Below are 11930 nucleotides of genomic sequence, written 5' to 3'. Positions count from 1 at the left end.
GGGTGACGCCGCCAGCGACGGCGATTGATTGTACGGCTCACGGAGCGGCTGCGGCGAGAAGAGCGGCGCGGGCGGGCCGGGTTCCGGCGGGGCGGTGCTGGCGAGGGCGGTGCGCGCTCGGCGCGGTGGAGACGGACACTCCCCCGGTCACAGAACCACCAAATTGCGGGATCATGGGATCGGCAAGGCTGGAAGAGACCTTTGAGATCATCTAGTCCTTCCGTCAGGGTAGCACTGCCGCTGTAACCCCTAAACCAGACAGACAACTTCAGACAGAACTTGTCGCTTTTTCAGTGGGACTGAGATTTCGGGACTTAAAGTTATTAACCAAGTAATGCCCGGGATTGGGCAACCTGGTGGGTCTGGAGCCTTAACCATTGAACAGGCGCTGTTTGTTAGGTTCTGCCAAAAATACAGGTTTTTGAGGAACACAGGAGAATAGGTTTTTCCTTATGTGCTGTTCTTAAGACACATTACTTAATATTTGTAGGAAATTAATAGGAGAAGAAGTTGGTTCATCCCACTGCCACGTTCTCCAAGCAGCACTTACTTTAGAGCAAGTTGATATTTTTCCTGTTATATGCAAATTCACAGAAAGAAGCATGCAGCACCATTTCTTCTTCCTACTAGGATTAATAAGTACAGCTAATCAGCATGAAGATGGCATCAATTGGGTGTACCTATATAAGTACAAAGGTAGGTGACCCACCATGGCACATGGCAGTGTCACTGCAGCTGAGACTGCACATACACAAGGCCAGCAGGGCTTTAGCAGCACCTCCCTCCAGCTGCTGTGGTGATAAAGCAGAACAGTAGAAGCCCTTGGTGTTTTTTCAAAATAAACTATAAATATTACTTCTGTGTATCAGAGAGATGTCATGCTTGCAGGCAGCACGAACAGCCATTTCTTAAACCACTTGCACTGTTGATGATCAGGGACATCAGTGGGCTGACTCTCACAGTTGTGTTTGTTTTCATTGTAAGTAAAAGCAGAAATATGCCTAATAAGTTCACTGCATCTGCTTGGCTGTTCCATGCACACTGCCTAGCAGTAGCACAGCACTAATTGCTGACATTCGTGAGTCTGCAGGCAGTTGTCTTTTCATTCTATGGATGATTCAGAAACTGGTGCAGTGTATTTTCCTTGATACTTTCTTCAATGATCCCTTTCAAAGCCCTGCGCTTGTTAGGGCAAGTGAAAGGCAAAACTATGACTACTGAAGCATCTTCTTTTATATCAACTGCCAGTTTGCATTTTGCAGTGTTTTTTGTGCCTGGACATGATGTCAGGTAATGATGCAAGAAGTGCTGTACAGACGGAGGCTCTGACTGCATCTGGAGCCAGCCCGTTCAGGGTCAGATGCACCCACGCATGCTGGTCTATCACACAGTGCCTCTTTTCATCTTCTCTAATGAAAGCAAAGTCACTACCAGAAGCTACAGAGATCTCCTAGGGCAGATGAATTTCTGTCTTTGTGTCAGAGATCAACATTTTCTTTTTTTTTTTTTCATTTTCCAGTGTCATGTCACAGGTTGAATGAGGTGATTGTCTCCCTCTACTCAGCTCTTGTGGAACCCCACTTGGAGTAGTACATCCAGCTCAGGGGTCCCCAATGGATGAAGGACATGGACAGGCCGGAGTGAGTTCAGAGTAAGGTCATAAATGTGATCAGGGGGCTGGAGAACCTCTTGTACAGGAGAACAGGCTGAAAGAATGGGGGTTGATCACCCTGAAGAAGAGAGGGCTCCAGGGAAAGCCTGTAGCACCTTCTAGTACCTAAAGGAGACCCACAAGAAAGATGGAGAGACTCTAATTACAAGGGCATGTAGTGGCAGGACAGGGGGAAATGACTTTAAACTTGAAAGAGAGTTGCTTTACACTAGATACTAGTAAAAAAATCCTTACTGTGAGGGTGGTGAAGCACTGGGAGAGGTTGTCCAGAGAGCCGTGAATGCCCCATCCCTGGCAGTGCTCAAGACCAGGCTGGATGGAGCTTTGAGCAACCTGGTCTAATGGAAGGTGTTCAGACCCATAGTAGGGAGGCTGGAACCAGATGCTCTTTAAGGTGCCTTCCAACATTCCTTGATTCTATGATCTTCCACATCCTATTTTTGACCATTTTCTCCATGTTGGAGATAGTTGTGTACTACTAGGAGGTAGCCTCCTAGAGTTCTGGAGGCACCTTCAGTAGCCTACATTAGCTTCAGTTTTATCAGTTTTGATAACTGAGCACTGGGGACTAATTTCTGCATGAAAAGGCAGGAACAGTGCAGTTGCAAGCCAGGAGAGTTAACAGGACAAAAAACTTCCTGCTATTTCATGATTCCAAGTTGCTTAATGCTTGACTTTAATCTATCCATTACTCTTTGAAAGCTGATAGACCCAGCATAAAGACTATAAATTAAGGAAATGCTTTGTGTCCTGAAAACTTCATCCCTGCAGGCACACAACATTCACTGATCTATGGAGTTACAACCCCCTTGGCTGTAAAAGAGATCTGCAGAGAAAGAACAAGTGGTGAATGACCTTAGAAACTAGGGTAACAGAAGTGGCAAAGTAATGCAAAGTGCAAAATAAGGACTAATTACAACATCTTCTGTACTTCTAAGTGAACACTGAAGGAGGATGAAGTGGGCTCTGGGACATATTAGTTGACCTACCAATGTGCGATGGCTGCAAGGAAAGCAAATGAACCCCAAGGTGTATCAAGTAGGATATTTTCAGTGGTTCACATGGAAGGTTTCATTGACCCTTTAGTATAATGTGATTTCAAGTATGAAATACATTTCTGGTCACTTCAGTACAGGAAAGATGAATTGAAACGGAGACCCTTGTGTAAACAGGATAATTAAGGGAAGCAAAGCATCCTTTCAATTGCGGGTGATTAAAAAGAAACTGGCTTGTTTAACTAAGAAAAAACAAAGCTTGAGAGGGGTTCTTGTTTGCATCTGTAAGCAAAATGGAAGAGTAAAAATCGAAAAAAAAGAACTATAGTTTATGTGAAAGGACATTACTGGGAAAAGAACATTTGGTGTAAAGTGGCTGTAAATAAATGTAGATTGGAAATTAAAAGGTTTTTGCTCAACAGTACAGCTTGTGAAAAGCTTTTCCACAGGAATTAGGAGGGATCAAAAGCTGAAATCAGTTCTTAGTTGAGTGTGCTTCACTTGTGAAAGGGATTTTACAATACAGTTCCCTGTAGTGTCAATGGACTGGTTCCTGTGCCCTTGCATTAATTCTCTGCTATGGAGGTTCTTCACTTTGGACCTCAAGCATCTGGGACTAGCCACAGAGACAGACTAATGAGCTAAAAGTATCACAAGTGTAATCCAAAATAGCATTAACTAGTACTGTTACTTACTTAAAATGTTTTAACACAGTAACTGTATAGAGTTCAGGGGGATTAACAGCTGTCGGGGTGATGAATGCCCCAAACCAGTCTTAGTTCTATATGGAAAAAGCTAAAAAACCTCCCAGTATATAAAAGAATGAGAGTCACCAGTTCATGAATGCTTTCCCACACTGAATGGAAGAGCTGTAACAGCTATCCAATGAATATACAAAAGATAAGGTGCATTCCAAGTAATTTCAGTGCTGTTATGTCAGGGATGAGTGTGCTCCAGTGACTTTGAAGTGAAGGCGGCACCCAAAAGACTGAAAGCAGACAATAAAAAGATACTGTTGTTTTCCTTCTCTATAGCAGATAATAATTCTAAGTGCTCAGAATCTTCTCTGATTCTTTTCAGGAGAATGCATAGGTGAAGGCCTTCCTCTGTTATTTTATTTTCTTTTTTAGGGGACAAATCAGTGATGGGTGTGAGATTTCTTCCATTGTACTTGTTTACGCACGCCAGCAGGTATGGATGGCTTGACAGGATGAAGGGATCGCCGAGGAATGAAGCCAAAGTGATGGTACCCATAGGTGGCAGCAGTAACTGCTGCTGGTGCTGCCTGTCAGTGCCGCTCCAATTCAGCCTTGGGACCCAGACGAGGTTTAAACCAATTGACCTGATCCTCTGAGTCGCTAAACAGCTATTCCAGAGTTCTTAAAATGGGGTCGTGCACCGATCTCCTTGCAGAAACCACCAGCAGAGTGCATCTCACTGGAAGCTGGTTCAATTGCCAGAAATAACCCTGCTGTGATTTCTTGAAGGAAGGAGGTATAATATTTATTCAAGTGCTATGGTTGACAGCAGTAAGAAATGGCATTTATATTAGAATATTAAATCCTGCTATGTTCTCACAGGATGTGTTTTTCCTATAGAATGAACAGATAAAAACCGTGTGTGTTTAAAGCTATCAAAACTGAATGCCATTATGATGGAGGACAATTTGGACCAATATCCCTTCCTGCTAACCCAAGAATTACCTTGTATACAAAATATTTATGTATTCACCACCTTTGACTGAATAAAGGTGGGAGGAATTGTTGTCATGATATAGAGGGGCAGCAGCAGCTGCTTCTGACTGCTGTAAGCAGGAAGACAGAAGTCAGGGAGGATTTTATCCATAGGAGTTTCCCATTTTTCATCTTTGCATGCTGGGAATCATATAAGTTGCAAATAAGAATTTCATGTCCTCGCAACCCTGGTCTTACTTTCTTCCTAAAGGAATCTTGCAGTGGGATTGCCAGGGAGGACTTTCTGTGCTGCATTTTAATTGCTCCTCAGAGATCTGGTTCACACTGGCAGAAGATTTGGAAAAAAATACGATTTCCAGGCAAGTGAAAAGGGAAGGAGTAGAGTGGAATTTGGGGCTCATCTCTACTGGTGAAATCTTTCCTCCCTAGAGATTGTTGTGCATTGGCTTTTTAACTTTCTGGAAATGCATCTATTATTTACAGTCTTTCCCAGTTTATCTCAGGCAGGGCAGTGCAAATATACAAGACAAAGTCAGCAGCCTGTGTGTGCTTTTTAAGAAGGACATGATATGCTGTGAAGAGAATTAGGATCGGGAGCCGTGTGATGGTGTGTGCAAGGATGCATGAGCAATCCGGGTGTGCTGCCAGCAGTTTTAAAGTTTTACCACTGTCATATAAGGACAGTAATACTATAGTGGCCTCTGGTGTAGCAGGCCTTGTGTGCAGTGCAGAAAGTGTGGCTTTGAGGGAAGATTTTAAGGAGGAGGCAGAGAAGAAGCTTTGTGGAGTAGTCCAGAGGTGTCTTCCAGGTGTAAATGTGCAAAGAAAAGATTACAAGTTAGTAGTAGGTAAAAATATCCATAGGGGGGACAGACATGAACTTAAAGTGGTGAAAGGAGGGCAGAAGAGATGAGCATGAAAGTTTGAAAAACAGGCTGAGAATATGTTGAGAATATATGACAGACCCAGAGCTGAAGCTGTGCTGACTCTGTGTGATACAGCTGGAAGAGCAATGGGGAAAGACACTAAACGGGGCTGGAGGAATCTGAATATAGGCCAGGGAACTGACGGTAGCAGTGACATTTTGTACTGGACTAAAATGGATATCAGTCAAGATTTGGGTTGTCATGTAAAGAAGGAAAGAGGCAGATGTAGGGATGGGAAATGGAGGTGAAAAGTGGAAGGCCGTTACTTGCTGTCCGTTATCCTGTGAGACAGTTGAGCAGTAAATCAATTATGATACCAAGCAATTGTGTAGATAATGAGTTAAGCAATGAGGCAGTTATACAGCAAATCATTTCTGATATTAAATAAAAATGGGGAGAATCAACAGCAATATGAATCAATTATGCAGAGAACTATTACCAAAGTCAGTCGGTTAAGTAGAGAAACAGTTATGCAGCAAGAGAATGAACAAATTAATTATCAAGTGGACCATAATGCTGAGAATTAATTATGCAGAATCTTCCTTTGTGATAAGAGGCATATCTGAGGCAGCTTCATGCACAGAAAAAAATATCAAAAACAAAGCCATATAAGCATGTGCAAAACTAATGAAGACACAAGTCCTGCAGCAGTTGTCAGACTGTTTGTGACATCCTCTCATCTGTCTCTTTGGGCTAGACTAACCTGTGCTACAGTGGGTGCTGAGGCCATTAAAGAAGCAGAGCCGAGGAAGCCTGTTTCTCCACCAAGCCTTCCTTCACTGGGAACGTGGACATAAGATAAAGCAAGTTCAGAGATGACTTTGTGGCTCTGACAGGTGGGATGTAGAAGGAGCTCATGGTCTCTGGAGTCATGTGAGCAGCACAGAGAGGCTCAAGTTTCTTCATGGCCCCCATGAATGGTCAAACTGTATACTTTCTACCAAAGAGACTGGAAGCTAGATTCTCCTCTGCCTTGCATTGGTTTCCACCTCTAAAAAGTAGGTGTCAATCAGCAGAGAAATGTTTCCATTTTGTCACTTGTCTCTAAAGTTACAGCTGGATGGAAAACAATTGACCTTTTGGTCAATACTACACTCCCTGATAGTGTCAAGTGTAAGGATTCTGCTTCAAGAGACATCTGTCTTACTTTAAACAGATAAAAATGCAAGGCAGACCCCAAGGCGATGGAAAACAAATTTCCAAATTTTTATTCCTGTGGTATCAATTAAATATTCTGACTTATTCAGGGGATACAATATGCTGTATCATTTTTTCTTAAAAGGAGAAAATAAAGCTAAATAAGCTAAACCCCAAAAATCCTGCAAGAGAGAAAGGAATCTGTAACATCTTTGAGAGAACCATGGGTTTTACCAGTTAAACCCTTTACTTAGACAACACTTCCATCTAATCCTGTGATAAATTGGCTTGACATCTGGATCCAACTGAGAAGAAATGCTGAACTAGATTCTTCTAACTATTACCTGTTCCAAGTCTAGTTGGATTCTTAAGATGGCTGGCAAAAAAGCCACTTTGCTGCTCCTATTCCCTTCTCCACCAAGGTTAAGTTTGCTGTATTTCTCACTACAGCTCAGAAGAGCAATAGTGAAGAGGTCTGTCTATAGATAACCAAACCTAAAGCCTCCCCTTTGGCCAATGCTGCAATGCAAGCACAGAATATTCATGTCTAAAACACGTCTTTCACACAAACAAAACAAGATATAGGTTCAGTTGAAGCAATTATTGTTTATTCCAGCAAGGTTAATGTCGTATTTGTTGTTTAGAGAGAGGAAGTTATATGGTATGTTCTGATGATAATAATATAAACACAATAGTAGCTATTCATATGTTTTTAGCAGAAGTACTGTGAAACTAGTAACAGAAACTTCTTAATGAATTAGCCAATAATGTTAAAAAGCATAATAAAGAAATATGTGAAATAAAAAAATATGACATAAAAGTTTAAAGGAAAATGGTATCTGCTGAAGCAGAAATAGACTGATGTGGTTGGATACGATGCCACCATATTTCTGTTCAGCCATGTTAACAATGATGTCAACTCTTATTCTCATCTGAAACAGAGAATGTTAGCTTCAGCTCTGGACAGTTGCTCCTGTCTGTGGCTTTCTGTCACGATTTTGGTGCAGCACATCAGAATCAAATCTGGCACATGCAATCAGTATTAATTGCACAGGATTATCTCTAAGGTGATGTGACAAGACCTTTATGCTGAAGGTCAGGGCTGCTGAAGTTAGCACTGCCTTTATAAGCACCCAGGCATGCAACTGGGCATTACGCAGGTATGGTATAATTTCCTCCTTTTTTTTCCTTTAAGGTATGAGAATCAGTTAGTCACACAGATGCTTTTTGTTGGTCTCTGCATCTACATATATAATTTTCATCAGGTCTCTAATTTTTTTTTTTTAAGGTTTCTGCAGACTTCTCCACATTTTGATTTCAGCTAGAAACTCAGTTTCAGGGAGCAGAGCATACCTGTGGCATGCTCTGTGCAAAATGGCTCAAGCTGGGTATTTGCTTTCAAAATGGGCTTCCAACCCCGTTAGTTTGTTTCTTTCACTGCTGTTTTCTTTCCAGACATCTCCATCCTAGAATTATCTCCTTTTAGAACTGTGGAGTGATTTTGGCTGAATTTAATCTCATGTTATTGATTTAATGCTATGTTAGTGTTAAACCTTCTCTGTTTCTTATCCCCAATGATGTTTTAAGATGCTTAAAACTAAAAATTATGTATACACCTCAAGACAAAGATGCAAAAGTCCTAAATGTCTGCCATCCCAGCGATGACTGACATTTTAGGTAGCACTGTTGTTCTTTGACAACACTGATCAGCTTTCTAAGAGTTTTAAAGCTGTGGATAGAGGGAGGAAATTTTGCCAACATGAATCGGAAGAAAAACTCATAATCTTGTTTACAAAAACACAGGAAAAGGGGAATAAACAACCTTGTTTCCTTTCATGTAACTTCTGAGTGGGTTTTTTTACCCCTTGGCAACAAGCAATGTCTTTGGCTGTAGCTGCAGTTAAGGAAGCTGCTTCCCTTACCTTAACTTTGACCTGCTTCCCAGCATCCTCCAATGTTTGCAGATGTCCTTAGTACATCTAGACTAGAGACTGGTTCTGGACCCAAGGCTCTGTGGCTGATAATTATTAATATATTGCAAGACTGTCAAATGTACTCTTTAGCTGGATACAAATGATTCTTTTTGCCTCCATGGAAAAATGCAAACTCTGTAGTCCAGAGATAAAGAGTTTCTCTTTTGTGTAATATTTCATTGGATCTGTAGATTGAATGAGCTGGTTATGGAAGCATTTTCTAGACAACTGCAATGTTTCAATTCAGAAAACTTTAGCTTCTAGGCAGGTGCCTGTTAACTGACACTGAAGACCCATAAAGACAAGGCAAACCCAATGTCCTTGAGGACATGAAATCAAACTCCTTCTGAGCCTGGAGGCATTATTTGTTTAGAAATGATCAATGACTCTACAAACTTTGAGAAACATCGATGAGGTCCATGATGTACTTTCTGAAATGTCAGTTGCCTTTGTAGAAGTCACACAGACTTAGTGAGGGCTGAGAGAAGACAGTCCACTCAAGGAATGGTGCATAGGCAAGACAGATGCAAGCATAAGTTACTTAAAATACCCTAGATGTTATCTAATGCTTTGTTTCTTCTAATCATGACTTAAATATGAGACCTGGTCATAGACTCCCTGGGGAGGAGACATGAATGCCACAAACTGACTGTGTGTCTGGGCTGCGACTGGTTACTCTACAGAGCACTGTAGACTCATCTAAAAATAGGGAATGTTCCCCTCTACAGCTGATGTAAAGAGTGATCTCTGCTGGGAGGGATTTGGAGGGACTCAGAGGAGGACTGAGATCCAATTAACTTTATAACCATAAAAATTGCATAAAATAAATCCCTGTGTATTTGGAAAAAAAGCATTAAAATGTCAACATCACCTACAGCTTTCCAAAAATAAATATTGTGAGGCCAAAAGACTTGGAAGAAGACATCTTTAACTTGTGATAGATAACTGCTTAACTATTCATAAAAAGAATTAGCCCCCATTTCTTTAGGATTCTGCAAGACCACAATTCCTTTTTAAATAAAAGGTAGATCACTCAGAAAATGAAACTTCACCCCCTGACTGCAAGATGTTATGAATTAATACTGTGGCTGGAAGAAGTAGTATGTTTCTTTTTGTTACTGACCAATAGTCTGGGTTATATTTTGCAGCATTTCCAAATGAAAGAAAGCAGTCCAATAAAAGATTTTGCATCAGTAAGGTCATTTGGGGACATAATTGTGCCTGAAACATGTTGCATTTTTGGCAATATATGAAAAGAGATTACAGTTCTGGGTACCTAATTTTTTGAGATAGATCCTGTTTGTGTAGAAATCTTTCTCCCTTGCACTTAAGTGTCAAATTTCATTGCATTAAAAAAGAGTACACACCATAACAGATGGCAAAAATGCCATTGAATAATTTTTAATAATAGCAGAAAGCTAGTTGCTTGTCAGCAGAAAATACCTTTTCCAGAATTGGCAGAAACCCTACAGAATATCCATGTTTTTGCTGTAAGGTTCAAGCTGGTTGATTTTGTAAAAATCTGACAAAAGTAGTCTTTGCATTCATCTAAATATATTTAGGTAAGGTACAGCTGCTGAAATGAGTACCTAATTGCTGTGAAATTCTGCTGGGGTGCCAAAAAGAAAAAACAGATTTTAAAAAGATGAAATTACTTCAGTTATGACTTAGCCATCTGATGAAGCAAGGTACTCTGGCTTTTGGAAGAGCTTTGTATGAGTTTATGCACACTGAAGACTTTCATTTTACATTTTTTCATTGAGAGTATTATGTAGATTGGTACTCTGCCTGCTAAACCTTCTGGTTTGAATAGGATGGATGTCCTTTTTGGAACCGGTATGAGAAATGGCAATATTATTATAAGTCCTGTATTGCAGATATAAAGCCCCTAAATTATAGTTGCTGACTTTTTTTCATATATTTTCATCATCAAGGAAAAGCCCCTATAATTCAGTAGAACAAGTAGAAACTCATTATACATTTATCTCACTATTGTTAAGGTTATTGTGAATGTCTGAAGAAGTTTGACATTTTTTGCTTTATATCCATTTCTCCTAAAGGAATGGCAAATGATGTATGAGCATTTTTTTAACATAACAAGCTAAAGTGTTACTTTATATTTAAAGCAAAGGAATTTATGTTTAAAACAAAGAATACTAAATACTGCTCCTAAGGAAGATCCCTCAGTGGGCAGTGCCTGACAAAATGGCCCAAATTACTAAATCACTACATCTTTCCAGATTACAATGCTGTGTTCACAAAGAATATAACCCAGAAGGTGATTTAAAACTTTCAGCAGAACTCTTTCCATGAACGATTTATATTTTTTGTATAACTCTAATCCAAATAAACACTTTGAAATGAAACAGAAGCTGATAGCCATAATTTCTGTCTTAGGAGAGACCCTAACCCAGTGAGGACCCAGCATTTTTTGTAATATCTTTACTTTCCTACAGCTGTTGATGGGAAAATTATCTCAATGTTTTCCATCTACCGTGAGTCTTGTTCTTCTTATTTTGATATAATATTGAAGACATGAATAGCTGGAAGAATAGATGTGATTTCTTGATTGATAGAAACACAGAAAATCAGGGGGATCTTACACACACTGATACCACCCATCTTTGCTGTGTCAAGAAGGTCACTTGAAATCTGAAGGCCTTCCATGCAGTTTACATCTGGCCTTTAGGCTCTGCAACTCACTGAATTCTCAAACTTGGAAAAACATCCTATCTGTTGACTCTATGGGTTCAGTATAAAGACCCTTATTTTTCCCTGAACAGGACTCTGCTCGGGGAAGAATCTCACTGATACAGAAATGTGATTCCAGCTTTTCATTTGCCAAGTGTATTTTTAACTATTTATTTTTGAGTGGCTGTGCTACACTTTGCTTTAGTGTTATTTTTATAAAGATAATTTGTAGCTGTGTAAAAGGTGCTGAGGATGCACTTCTAGAACCCTTTTGTACATATGCAAAAATAATGAATAAATAAATAAATGCTCCTTTCACATGACCTCATCAAGAGCAAAGCCAAATTCTAGCAAGAGAAAGCCAGCTGAGCATAATTTTCCAAGTGCCTGTATTACAACATTATTTCTATTCCCATTGCATCTCAGAGCCCTAGTCACAGACTGGGACATTACGATGCTAAGTGTCACATAAAAATAAAAAGGATGTCTTTGTTCCAAGGGGCTTTTATAACAGCAGTGGTCGAAACAGAGCAATGTCTGTCAGTAAGACCCAGGAACATTTTTCTGAGTGTGGAAGTGTGTGTCAGCAGTTTCTTTTCACGTTGGCTTGAGGACAGATGGGGTAGGTGTGATGACATCTGAAGTTCCACTGTACACTTGCTGTACTTTGAAGAGGTAAGTTAAAAACCAAATACTAATCAGCCAGCTATGCAGAGATGAAGTGGGGACAGTCAGCTCAGGTTTTCAAGTCAGCATTGCTGAGGCATTTTGCTTATGTACACACTTGTGATCTTGTTTTCTATGTCTACAACCATCTGAAATTTTGCATAGCTGCAGACTGA

General features: G+C 40.3%; 1 long non-coding RNA gene across 1 annotated transcript; it reads left to right on the top strand.

Moving 5' to 3' along the window:
- The first annotated feature begins 561 nt into the window (after positions 1–561).
- On the top strand, positions 562–11477 carry LOC134553436 (uncharacterized). Its single transcript, XR_010081086.1, has 3 exons — positions 562–696; positions 1520–1651; positions 3798–11477. It is a non-coding gene; the product is annotated as an uncharacterized LOC134553436 (long non-coding RNA).
- The last annotated feature ends 453 nt before the right edge of the window (positions 11478–11930 follow it).

Source organism: Prinia subflava, chromosome 1, assembly GCF_021018805.1.
Source record: "Prinia subflava isolate CZ2003 ecotype Zambia chromosome 1, Cam_Psub_1.2, whole genome shotgun sequence".
NCBI lineage: Eukaryota > Metazoa > Chordata > Aves > Passeriformes > Cisticolidae > Prinia > Prinia subflava.
The sequence above is the reverse complement of the archived record's forward strand: the minus strand, read 5'-3'. Positions and strand labels throughout refer to the sequence as shown.